The following is a 13853-nucleotide window of genomic DNA, read 5'->3' on the forward strand; positions in this document are numbered from 1 at the left end:
CATCAAAACATCCCCCATGCCCCAAAGCAGGAAGACTTCGCCGATCAACCATATCGCGGAGTCATTCAAATGATAACAGGGGGGTCCAGCACCGACTTCGACACCAAGCGGCAGAAGCGGGACCACTACCGCAGCATCAACCATGTCGCCGTCACTGGCCCAGTCGTGCAGACGAAGTGGTCCCACATACCGCTAACCTTCGACGCACGAGACGTCGACCTGCGCAGCGCCCCCCACATCGACGCTATGGTCATCAATTGCAGCGTCGCAGGCTGGGACTTACACAAAGTCCTAGTCGACAACGGCAGTCAGGCGGACATCATCTTCCTCCACGCCTTCGACCGCATGGGTATAAGCCACAGCTTGCTGAAGCCTTCGGACAACCCGTTGTATGGTTTCGGCGGCAAGGGCACCTTTCCCGTTGGCAAAATAGAGTTGCCCCTCTCCTTCGGTGTAGCACCCAATGCCCGAAGTGAGCAAGTAACCTTCGACATTGTCGACATGGTATATCCATACAACGCCATCATGGGCCGGGGCTCCATCAATAAGTTCGAAGCTGCCATCCACGGGCTGTACCTATGTATGAAGATACCAGGTCCGCTAGGCGCCATTACAATCTACGGCAACCAGCAGACGACGCGCAACATAGAGCGGGACTTCGTGCCTGGTCAGAGGAATGTACACTGTCTCACGACCCAGCGCGAGGTCCCCGCGCCCGCCAGCCCAACCGATAAGCAGCACGACAAGGCACAGTTGCAGAGCCAAGACGGGACCAAGACTGTCCCCCTCGATCAGGCCACGCCCAAGCAGACAGTAACTATCAGCGAAGACCTCACCTCACTTGAAGAAGAGAAACTTCTCTGCTGCCTGGCCAAGAATAAAGATGTCTTCGCCTGGTCCGCCCTCGACCTGGTCGGAGTCAGCCGATCCATAATTGAGCACAGCTTGGGAATTGACCCTTCGGTGCGACCCAAAAAGCAGAGGCTTCGCAAAATGTCCGACGAAAAGACAGAGGCCGCCAAGGCGGAGGTGCACCGCCTCATGGAGGCTAAATTCATTGTGCCAGTGGCTTACCCCACGTGGCTCTCCAATGTCGTAATGGTGCAGAAAAAAAACGGGAAATGGCGAATGTGCATAGATTTCACCAGTCTCAATAAGGCCTGCCCAAAGGACAATTTCCCGTTGCCGCGGATCGACAAAATAGTCGATAGCGCGGCCGGATGCGAGGTCATGTCTCTCCTCGACTGCTTCTCCGGCTATCACCAGATATACATGAAGGAGGAAGACAAGGCCAGCACCAGCTTTATAACACCCTTCGGCACTTATTGCTTCGTCAGAATGCCGGAGGGTCTCAAGAATGCCGGGTCCACCTTCTCCAGACTCACCAAAACAGTACTCGAAGGGCAGGTCGACAGAAATATATTTACATATGTGGACGACATCGTCGTCGCCAGCAAGAATAAGGAGGACCATCTCGCCGACCTGGCCGAGACATTCGCGAACATGCGAGATGCACGACTCCGCCTAAACCCGGAAAAGTGCGTCTTCGGTGTTCGCCAGGGCAAGATATTGGGCTACCTGGTGTCACACCGCGGCATCGAGGCCAACCCAACCAAGATCCAGGCCATCGTCGACATGTCGCCTCCGCAGTCCGCCAGGGACGTCCAGCGTCTGACAGGCAGATTGGCCGCTCTCAACAGATTCATCTCCAGGTCCGCCGAGCGAAGTCTCCCCTTCCTCAAAACACTCCGCAGTGCGAGAGACTTCGCCTGGGACCGGAGCAAGCAGCGGCCTTCGCCTCACTAAAACAGTACCTGTCGGAGCTGGCCATCCTCACAAGCCCCGACTCCTCGCTCCCCCTATTGCTCTACGTCGCAGCTTCGCCGCACGCGGTCAGCGCAGCACTAGTGCAGGAGCAGACAGTCGAGGGCGCAGTCAGACAGTGCCCTGTTTACTATGTCTCCGAGGTCCTGACACCGTCCAAATGCAACATGACAGAGCTGGAGAAGATCGCCTACGCAGTTGTCATGTCCTCGCGCAAGCTGCGCCATTACTTTGAAGCATTCAAGGTCCGAGTCACCTCAGACAGGGGGCTCGGCGAACTATTCAGAAACCCGGAGGCATCGGTGAGGATTGCTAAGTGGGCAGCCGAACTCTCCGGCTACCACATCAGCTTCGAGCCCAGGACAGCCATCAAGTCGCAAGTCCTGGCAGACTTTGTCGTCGACTGGACTGGGCCAGTTACACAGCCGGACCCGTCCACAGAGAAGGTCTGGACCATCCATTGCGACGGCGCATGGTGCCATGCGGGGGCAGGCGTCGCCGCAGTCGTCACCTCGCCAGCCGGAGTCAAACACAGATATGCAGCACGCTTCAACTTCGCTCTGGAATCCGACAGATGCACAAACAATGTAGCAGAGTATGAAGCGGTTATCCTCGGCCTCCGCAAGCTAAGGGCCCTCGGAGTCACCACATGTATCATCAAGACAGACTCCAAGATAGTTGCCGGCCAGGTCGAGAAAGACTATGCAGCAAAAGACCCCGCGCTCATGCAATACCTCGCGGCTATCCGAAGTCTCGAGAGACAGTTCAAGGGATTCACCTTGCAGCATGTGGATAGGGCCAAGAACGAGGAGGCCGATGCATTAGCCAAGGCCGCCGCTAGGGGCGAGCCCTTGCCCTCCGACGTGTTCTTTCACACCATCGGCACGCGAGCCGTCCGGAGCCCCGAAGGGCTCCAAATAACTAATGATAGCGAGGGCCACCACATAGTCAACCTAATCATGACCGAAGACTGGCGGGCACCAATAACCCTGTTCCTACAGGGGTACTATCATCCAACCGACGTCAGTGAGGCAAAGCGCCTCAGACATCGAAGCCGGGACTTCGCACTGATTGAGGGCCAATTATACAAGAAAGGGGTCAGTCAGCCAATGCTTAAATGCGTCACCGAAACCGAAGGCATGCAGATCCTACGCGAAGTCCACAGTGGCACGTGCGGCTCACACGCAGGGCCAAGGGCCCTGGCGGCCAAGGTGATCCGACAAGGGTTTTACTAGCCTGCAATGATCTGCGCCGCAAATCGAGTCACAAGGTCCTGCGAAGCCTGCCAGAAGTTCTCTCCTCGGTCAGGCAACCCCTCGCAATATACAAAGCTGATTGCCCATACATGGCCTCTCCAGCGCTGGGGCCTGGACATTGTCGGGCCCCTGCCCACCGCTCAGGGGAACCTTAAGTTCGCCTTCGTAGCCGTCGAATACTTCACTAAATGGATTAAAGCGAGGGCTGTTTCCACAATCACATCAAAGACTACCCAAAAATTCTTCTGGCAGAACATTGTTTGCCGCTTCGGAGTACCGTCCGAGCTAACAGTTGACAACGGCAAGCAGTTCGACAGTCAAGATTTCAAGGATTTTTGTTTCTCCATCGGCACCAAGCTTGCCTTCGCTTCAGTCTATCATCCGCAGTCCAACGGGGTCGTGGAGCGTGCCAACGGGAAAATCTTCACAGCTGTCAAGAAGATGCTCCTCGATGAAAAAAAGGCAGATGGACCGATTTATTACCGGAGGCAGTCTGGGCGCTAAATACAACTGAGTGCAGGGCGACCGGGTTCACTCCTTTCCGCCTTCTATACGGATCGGAGGCAATGACCCCGCAAGAAATAAAGCATGGGTCCCCGCGTACAGTTCCGTCAGCCGTCCCCGACGTGGACGAGCCAACTTCAAAAGATCTCATTGACGGAGACCGGGTCTTCGCCCTACAGGCCCTAAACAAATACCAAGCCCAGACCAAAGCATGGCGCGACCACACAGTCATCCCGAGGGAGTTCAGCGAGGGGGACCTCGTACTCGTCCGAACAGCTCGGACGGAGTCCAAGGGCAAGTTGGAGCCCAAGTGGGAGGGCCCCTTCATAGTCAAGACAAAAGCTTCCCCTAGCGCTTACAGGCTCACAACGCCAAACGGCGAGGACCTAGAGCACTCCTGGAACATCGACAACCTTCGCAAATTTTTTGTTTGACCCATTTAGGGCTGATTTCGCCCTTGTAATTCGCCGCAATCAAACTTATACCGGCCCGCACTCTTTTCCTCCCGGGGGGTGAGGTTTTTAACGAGGCGGAGCCATGTAATATATGTGAGAAAAATCCCCCGCAAAAATATGTGTCGAAAAAAGACCGCGACAACGGTCTTCGGCATTCGACCAATTCGAAGTCACCGCGAGGCTAAGCGCTAGCCACCCTCGCGTGCGACAAATCCGCGCAGAAGTCGCCTAAGGGTGCAGCCGGACTAAGCACAACAAGTGCGAAAAAATCCGATGTCTATCGCGAAGACTATCCGCGCAGAAGTCGCCTAAGGGTGCAGCCGGACTAAGCACAACAAGTGCGAAAAAATCCGATGTCTATCGCGAAGACTATCCGCGCAGAAGTCGCCTAAGGGTGCAGCCGGACTAAGCACAACAAGTGCGAAAAAATCCGATGTCTATCGCGAAGACTATCCGCGCAGAAGTCGCCTAAGGGTGCAGCCGGACTAAGCACAACAAGTGCGAAAAAATCCGACGTCTATCGCAAAGACTATCCGCGCAGAAGTCGCCTAAGGGTGCAGCCGGACTAGCACAACAAGTGCGAAAAAGCCCGAAGTCTATCGCAAAGACTCCGCGCAGAAGCCGCCTAAGGGCGCAGCCGAACTAGTACAACAAAAGCAGAAACGACAGCATCAAACCATCCGCGCCAAGACCGACTATAATCACACCAGCACAGCATAACCAACCATACCAGACAAAGTACACAGCGCCCTCGCAGGCACAGGCATGCGAGGGCACACAACTTCATCTTACAAGCCCTTACACATATACAAGCGAGGGCACCACGCTCTACATCGGCTCAACCTTAGGAATAATTCCCATCTCCCTATAATTAAATAACATTATCCTAAGCTCTTCACCCGCAAAAAGGCTTCGCAGTTCCCCTTCCCCTGTACCCACGGCGGCCGGCAAAGACAACAGCTCCTGCCGACCAACCCTACTCACGCGAAGTCGAGCCCCTTCCTCCGCATTAACCCTACGCTTTGCATCCGCCCTTCGTCGTCGGCGCCCGGTGCTAGGACCTGGCACGTCTGGCGCGTCCGCGGCGTGTGGCGAAGCCTCCGCCGCAGCCACATCCAAGGCCACAAAATAATCCAAGTCCTCCTCCGACGACTCTTCAGTCCACTCAACCGAGCTCCCAGAATCAGTAAAATCAAAAAACTCAGATGCAGACCCACCATATTCATTCCCACCTTCCGCGGTCGAAGCCGCCAAAAACTCAGTAGTAGCGGTTGCGTGCGCAGGCCCAAAATCTTGAACCTGCGCAGCAACCAAAATTCAGCACAACATCCAAAAATTCCCCAACCCTAAACACCCACTACGCCACCTGCGAAGGCCCTGCCGCTGCGGGAGCCTCCGCCGTTGGCTCCGCCGCTGCTTCCGCCGCCACCGCCGCGGGATCTTCAGCGCTCGGCACAGCAGCTGCGGGGGCATCAGGCGCGCCTTCGGCCACCTTTGGGGGCAGGTCTTCGCCGGCCGTAGCAGATGTGGGGGCGCCTGGCGCGTCTTCCGCAGTCTCCGGGGTTGGTTCCGGGGCGACTCCAGTCGCGGCCTCCGCAGGGGTCGGCTCCGGGTCAGGCAGCGCGCTGTTCAGTGCCCCGAAGTCGTCCACCCGCTCGCCACGCTCCGCCTAAGACAAAACACACAAAAATTCAGCAAACACACGCACAGACCACATCCAGCAAACGCCGAACAAACGACAACGTTACCTGAGCCCTCGCAGCCTCGGCCCGCTCCCTGACCACCTCACGACCGTACAGACCCCACATCCGGTCATAGAGGGCCCCGGCGGATTCCTTCACCACGGGGTCTTCGACCTCATAGATATCTCGCCCAAAATCTTCATCTGCCTGGTCGAAGGCCTCAAAGTGCCGGCACCCTTCGCGAGAGAGTGCGTTCACCGCCCCCTCGCAGGTGACCAGGGAGGTGAACGACATTAACCCCCCCAAGACAGTGGGGAGCTCCTGCAGCTCCTCCTACACCCATTCCAGACAGCGAAGCTCGGGCTCTCGCTCCGGCACCTCGAAGTCACTGGTCCGCGCACCCAGCTCGCGATATGTAGCCATAAGCTGTGTGCGCGTCCGTTCGGCCTCCGCTCGCGTCGCGGCCTCGGCCCCCTTCGCGCGGCTCTCCAGGGCAGTAAGCCGCTCCTGCAGCTGACCGGCGAGCTCCTTGGCAATATTGCCTTCCGCCCGCGCCAGCTTGGCCTCCGCCTGCGCAACCTGCTCTTTGGCGATGGCTTCGTTGGCCTCCCTCCTCTCCCCCGCCAGCTGGCGCCGGAGGTCAGCCTTCTCCTTCTCCAGGGCGGCCACCCTGTCCGCCAGTTTACGACACTTGCTGTCGGAGGCCAATTTCTCACGGACAGCGTCAGCATGTTGCGTCCGAAGTCTCTCGACTTCGGCAGACAAAGCTGCCGTAAGGGCCCCCGACGCAGTACGGCTGGTGAAGTCAGCCACCTGCAGAGCACACGTAAGGCCATTGCCGTAAAAAAAAGGGGGGGGGGGAAGAGTATAGCTCAGCGGACCTGACTCAGCGCCTCCGTCGCTTGACTCAGCGCCTCCGTCACTCCCTTCAGCCGGCGGGTCGCCACTCCCGCCTCGTCCCTGACCAGCGCGAGGGCCGACACCTCGCCTCCGGCGCCAAGCGCCTCGCCCCACGTCTTCGGCACTTTGGCGGCCGTCGCGATCGCCGCGCCAGGCGCAACTATAGCGAGCTGGCCCTCGTCCGGCCCTGCAACGCGTCAACAAATTAAAAAAAAAATTAATAGGCCAGCGACTTACCACCAAGATAGTCGTCCACAGTAATATCGGTGCCGAAGTCGGCAACACGTTTGCCCGCCAACGGCAGCGCTCGGGCCGCCTTCGAAGCCTCCGCCACTCCGCTGGCCGGCGGCACCACCTTCGTTGACTTGGAGCCTCCGGCGCCCGCCGTCGCCTCCGGCGCCTTGCTAGGTGCAGAGGCGCCCGTCTTCGCCGCCAGCGGTGGCTTGCCTCCGCCGGAGGCCGCAGCCTTCGCAGTTCCCCGCTGCCTTTTCGGCCGAGCTTCGTGAATCCTGACAGTCGCCTGGCGCTTTTGCGCTGCCCCTTGGCGATCTTTGTCCATCACTGCCGACACAACAGCAGCAATATTGTGCCCGTAAGGAAAAACTCTCCATTGACGAACCATGCGAGATGTAAAACAGTCCTCGTCAGCCGCGCTGGGAATAGGAACATTCCTAGGCCAACAACCCCCGGTAACCCTCAGCATCCGAGCCGAAGACTCCCGGAGCTCGGGCGAAGACATCCTTTCCCCCGGGGCCACACACGTCCTCATTAACTCTCTAGCAAAGCTATCAGAAACCCCAAGTCCTCCCATCGCAGTACCTAATTTTCTCTTTTTTGAGGAAGGGGCGGCCACCAGCGCAGGGTCGCCTCCAGTCTCCACCGCCGGTTTCTTCCCACGGCGGTCCGCTTCGTCTTGACCAGGATAGCCGTCGTACGGCAATTGATTTAATTCGAAGACCCTGTTCAAACGGTCATTTGACCCGCGGATATCAAAGCTGCGCTGGCCTTCCGTCCTCGGCACGTAACGCCCCACGAGCCGCACCGCCTCGTCCTCCGCATCGCGCACAAAGGCGGCCGGGTCGCGGTTTCGTAGATTTAGTGCGAAGGCAGGGCTTCGCACCACCCTCCCTCCGTGAAAAGGCATCTGGCGAGGGCACACTTCGCCCAGCGCCCAGCCGTGCGCCAAGGGCCACACCCCGTACGCCACAAACTCTTCAACTAAATCACGCCCACTGCTCTGACCGGCGGCGCACCGAAGGGCCCCTTCGTCTGCATCTTCCTCCGCCACTTCAAAGGGCGGATACGCAGAGTAATAATGAGAGCACAACTCAGACACGGGGAGTCCCTCATGGTCTTCGACAGTACCCTCCGCAACGTAAAACCAAAATTCATTCCAATTGCCCCACTTGTTGCGGGCGCACGGAACCAACTCCACTACTGGCATTGTGGTCTTGCCGGTCTTCGGCGTGAATGTGCATGACCCGAACCGGGCAATTCCGTCCCCAACCACCCTCTTCTGCCAATGCAAACAATAATTCTTCGCAAAAACTTCAACCGGAGGCTGTCCGCCGTACGAAGTCGTCGCCCAGACATACTTCGCCAGCGCCACCATGGCATTCGGTGTCAGCTGATGTATTTGAACACTGAATCTACGCAGGACTTCGCCAACAAACCGGTGCGCAGGCAAGCGGAGACCGGCGGCGAAGAACGCCTCGAAAACAACCAACTCACCCTCCGGCTCGGGGACTTCCTCCGTCCCTGGAGCACGAGCAACTCCGCCGCCAAAGTAGCCCAACCGCTGCATATCTTCAACGCGGGCTGGCGTCATCCGTGACACACCAAAATCAACAGAGTCGCCGGCGCGCAACTCTTCCACCATCACGCTACTCAACGTCTCCTCTGACGAGGCGGCGGCCGGCGGCGTGGTGTCGGCGGAAGAAGAAGAGGACGGCATTGCTACGTACCGTCGGCGGCGGCGGGCGGTCTGCTTCACTCGAGCCAGAACTCCGGCGAGCAAAAGGAGCAGCGGAAGAAGAGGAACAGCAAGACGGCGGGTGGCTAGGGTTTTCACGGAGCGCGGAAGGCAAAGTTTAAACAGCGCCAACCCCCGCCCCCTTTTATAGGCAGGGCGCGGCTCTTCGGGAAACCCGCAATCCGATAGGGCGCGACGCTTCGGGAAACCCGCAATCCAACAGTACGCCGTCCATCAACGGTCACATCAAAAACCCCCGCGGAACCACTTCGAGCGAGGGCAGCGTCTCCGCCATCTAGCGACGTCTTCGGCACCAGGTGACTTTGTCGAACTGGTCCCTCGGAGGGCAAATGTTGGGGCGAAGGCAAAGACGCCACCCTTCGCTCGAGGCCTTCGCCGCAGTCGCTGGTCTGACAGAGACAAAACGGGCAGGGACACCCTTCGCTCCATTCGGCACCAGACGAAGGCCTGCGGCGACGCCTTCCCGCGGCGCGACCTCGTTCAGTTCTGAGGCCCACGTGTGATCTGGCCCATTGTAACGGGCCCTGCGTGGCCGCCTTTGTGTTACGGGCCTAATTTGTAAAGGCATGCTTGTAATTACAGCTTGTAACCCTGCTTTATGGGAATATTCTGGGGATAAACTAGGTGTCTGAGGGCACATGCGTCCTTAACACGAGGCGCTGGGCACTCAGATACCTATAAATACCCCCGCACAGTGCCCGTGAGAGGCTGGATTAACAGAGCTATTGCCCCCGAGCACGTAACCCTGTTGTTACCATTGTTCACCCTTGTTGGCCTCCTTGCTGCTGAGAGCAAGTTCCAACAGTGCAACAGTAAACATTTGACTCTGTAGGAAAAAAAATAATGTAGACTACATAGTAAAGTAGAAACTTCCCACCTTTTCTTTTCTTCTTCTAGCCTTTGCGTATCAATAGCATTCTTATTCTCTTCCAACCCAAGGTGGGAACTTTGAGATGCAGTAACTGGAAACTTAATGACACTCGGACTACTCTTTCTTCTGTAACGCTTCCGTGATGGAGGTGGACTATTGTGCCTCCTAGGACATGGAGAACAGCTCTCACGCCTTCTCGGGGAAGGCAAAGGGCTCCTCCTTCTGCAAGACAAAGATGAGCACTGTAAGGATAAAATTAGGATCATCACAACAATAGACAAGGAATTACCATTATCTCTTGAAGCCCTAAAACATGGGCAAAAGCAGTTACCTTAGACACTGTTACAGGGGTAGAGCATTCCACAACAATACAGCACAGTGTAAAAGCTTTGTAGATTCCATGCGTTTTACGAAAACAACTCTTGTTAGTCTCTATAGGCAGGTAATGCAAAACATGGCATAACTATATCTAAGCTTCATCTGCTGATATATTCCATGCTGCATCGAAGCATTTTTATTTTAACTCCGATTGTTTAAACACTTTGTTTAAACATTTTTATTTTGTACGAGCAAAGAAGAGAAGAAAGGCTCAATCTTGTACAATCTTGTAAAACCTCTGATTGATGAAGGTATTGCCACCGAGCTGTTGTAAGTTGGGGAGAATCGATGCCTATCTGCCAAAACCATGGTGGTTGGTGCTTAGTTCATGGCCTGGGCTGTCACATTGAGGGCACTGACAATTAGGTCTACAATGGGTTATGGAACACTGATTTTACATTTGAAATTTGTAGTCTTGACCTCTCGAGGAAGGCTAAGCATCACAACTTTTTAGGCCAATTTTGCTACTTAGAAGGTGAATGGAGGGACTTTCCATCTGGATCTTACATAGTAGCTTCTGATACTCAAACGGACGACTACATACCTGGATTTTGTTGCTTCAAGTTGACCCAGGCTTCTTTATTTAGAGCTTGCAGTTTGATTCAGTTTTGTTCTCTTATAATCCTCTGTTACTTGCCTTGTTTACCAGTCAGGAAACTTAACCTATTTAGGGCTAGTTTGGAAACCCCATTTTCCTAAGGGGTTTTCATTTTCCAAAGGGAAATTAGTTCATTTTTCTTTGGGAAAAATAAGAATCCCTTGGAAAATGATGTTTCCAAACTAGCCCTCAGGTTCATATTTTGCTGAGATGGACACAATATGCTACTTGTTCGCTTATGTGAACTTGATCTGCTTACTATGAGCACATTTTTTTCTGTTACAAAACAAAGGAAAACATACGATGCATAATTTCTTTGCATATCTTTGATGTCATCGACACCTACTCTCTTTTTACTAAGGTTATTAACACGATAAAACGCTGAAACGCTCATGGGTGAAATTTTGACTTTTAAATGTTTAAACAAAGTTTAAATGTAGGTTTAAACAACATAGGAAAAATATCAATACATCATAATTTCAGACAATAACATGAAGTTAAATATTAAGATAGAGAGGTTAGTGGCTTACCAAAACTTCACCCATGAGCTGGATTGGACCCCCAAAAGTAACTAATAGACTGGGCCCAAAAGTAGCTAATGGTCTAAAATTCATAAAACTTTGCGTTTTACAGTTTAGAATGCCAAAATGCTAAAACATGGTCTCAACCTCTAATTAGAGTTTTGACGTTTAAATGTAGTTTAAACGTCGTTTAAACTTAGTTTTAATAACACTGCGCTTGAGCATGCAGATCCATGCCCTTCGCGGTGCGCCTCCGATGGCCAGCCGTCGTCACCGCGCTCTAACTCTCCGGTGCGCGGTAATGGCCTCCCTAGCAATCACCACATCAGGTGGTCTCCCTTCCTCAGTCGCCCATCCCACCTTCTAGGCTGCTAGGTCAGGTCACCATCGAAGCCAGTAACATTTATGTTTCTACATTTCTTTTGACCCGATATGCTGCGTCTGCATTGTTGTTTGCACTGGATATAGTTATTCATCAGCCCCAAACCAATTGCAGTTTAACTTTGGTCATGTCATGTCTAATTTCCCTGCAATTTCTGCACTCCATTTCATATATATGTATCAAATATGAACCCCTGAAACTGAAGCAGGTGTTCATTTTCATATATATGCTATTTTTGTTGTTCCTTTTAATGATGTGCTATGATTTTGTAAAATAGAAAGTAAGCTATACCTTGATTTTTATTAGCCATATATAGCTAATCATGGGTGTTGCTATGTAACTTTGCAAAATAGCAAGGCTGTTGTGGACCTCTTCCTCTTCGAGGGATTTTCTATTTTACAAAATGACAAAATACTAGGATTTAGCTATTAATTTTAGCCAATCTGTTGGAGTTTCTTTCACTTCCTTTATCAGTAAGGGCCCGTTTAGATCCGTTAACACTAAAAATTAGCAACTAAAATTAAAACTAGTTGATACAAACAGACCTGCTAATAATCTGATAATTGTTAACGGAAGGGCTGCTAACTATTACTAGTTCCATTAGCAGGATATGGAGCTGCTAAAGATTCATATGCACCTTTGAAAGGGAAATAGGCTTACACCTTTTCCTAATTGATTTTGGTGGTTGAATTGCCCAACACAAACAATTGGACTAACTAGTTTGCTCTAGATTATAAGTTTTACAGGTGCCAAAGGTTCACAACAAACCAATAAAAGGACCAAGAAAGGGTTCAAATAAAAGGAGCAATAGACAACCGAAGTGTGCCCTGGTCTGGCGCACCGGACAGTGTCCGGTGCACCAGGAAACTCAACTCCGAACTACTCACCTTCGGGAATTCTGGGAGTCGCTCTGCTATAATTCACCGGACTGTCTGGTGTAGCACCAGACTGTCCGGTGCGCCAGCAGAGCAACGACTATTTCGTGCCAACGGTCGCCTGCAGAAGACATTAAATGCGCTACAGTGCACGCAGAAGTCAGAGCACGCGCAGAAGGCGCACCGGACAGTCTACAGGACCTGTCCGGTGCACCACCGGACTGTTCGTTGCCCCAGATGTCAGAAGCTCCAACGGTTAGAATACAACGGACGGGTGACGTGGCTGGCGCACCGGACTGTCCGGTGCGCCATGCGACAGAAGCCCTCACCAACAGTTCTTTTGGTGGTTGGGGCTATAAATACCCCCAACCACCACACTTCAATGCATCCAAGTTTTCAGCCTTCAAACACCTTACAAGAGCTATAGCATTCAATACAAGACACAATCAAAGAGATCAAATCCTCTCCCAAGTCCAAAGATCATTGCAATCAAATAGTGACTAGTGAGAGAGAGACTTGTGTTCATTTGAGCTCTTGCGCTTGGATTGATTTTCTTCTTCATTCTTTCTTGTGTTCATCTCAATTGTAACCAAGACAAGAGACACCAATTGTGTGGTGGACCTTGTGGGAACTTAGTGTCCCGTTTGATTGAGAAGAGAAGCTCACTCGGTCTAAGTGACCGTTTGAGAGAGGGAAAGGGTTGAAAGAGACCCGGTCTATGTGACCACCTCAATGGGGAGTAGGTTTGCAAGAACCGAACCTTGGTAAAACAAATCACTGTGTCATCCGCCTTATTTGCTTGTGATTTGTTTTCGCCCTCTCTTCCGGACTCGAATTTTATTCTAACACTAACCCCGGCTTGTAGTTGTGCTTAAAGTTTGTAAATTTCAGATTCGCCCTATTCACCCCCCTCTAGGCGACTTTCAATTGGTATCAGAGCCCGGTACTTCATTAGAGCCTAACCGCTCGAAGTGATGTCGGGAGATCACGCCAAGAAGGAGATGATGACCGGCGAGAAGCCCGCCACAAGCCATAGGAAGGCTCCATCCGGGGAGTCTGGCAACAAGGTGAAGGGATCCCCTTCACATGACAAGTCGCGTCGGAGCGGTGACAAGAAGAAGAAGATGAAGAAGGTGGTCTACTACGAGACCGACTCCTCATCGCCATCCACCTCCGGCTCCGACACGCCGTCCGTCACTTCTAAGCACCATGAGCGCAAGAAGTTTAGTAAGATCCCCTTACGTTATCCTCGCATTTCCAAATGCACCCCTTTACTTTCCGTCCCACTAGGCAAACCACCGGTTTTTGACGGTGAAGATTATTGTATGTTGAGTGATAAAATGAGGCACCATCTAACCTCACTCCACGCTAGCATTTGGAACTTTGTTGAGTTTGGTGCACAGGAACCATCCGTGGGGGATGAAGGCTATGACTCGGATGAAGTAGCCCAAATCCGGCACTTCAACTCCCAAGCCACCACTATACTCCTCGCCTCTCTAAGTCGAGAGGAGTATAACAAGGTGCAAGGGTTGAAGAGTGCCAAAGAAATTTGGGATGTACTCAAGACCGCACACGAAGGAGATGAGGTGACCAAGATCACCAAGAGGGAAACGA

General features: G+C 53.3%; 1 protein-coding gene across 12 annotated transcripts in view; it reads left to right on the forward strand.

Moving 5' to 3' along the window:
- Positions 1–13853, forward strand: part of LOC100193624 (Terpenoid synthases superfamily protein) — a 36537-nt gene that overhangs the window by 13993 nt on the left and 8691 nt on the right. The window contains exon 5 of one of the 12 annotated variants that reach the window (XM_020551295.3): positions 11212–11311. The exons of 10 other annotated variants lie outside the window; for them this stretch is intronic. The gene's annotated coding sequence lies outside the window, so the exon portion shown is untranslated. Of the gene's footprint in view, positions 1–11211; positions 11358–13853 lie in introns of all 12 variants that reach the window. One more of the 12 variants, NM_001138724.1, reaches the window with a different exon arrangement.

The sequence above is a fragment of the Zea mays genome, chromosome 4 (genome assembly GCF_902167145.1).
Source record: "Zea mays cultivar B73 chromosome 4, Zm-B73-REFERENCE-NAM-5.0, whole genome shotgun sequence".
NCBI lineage: Eukaryota > Viridiplantae > Streptophyta > Magnoliopsida > Poales > Poaceae > Zea > Zea mays.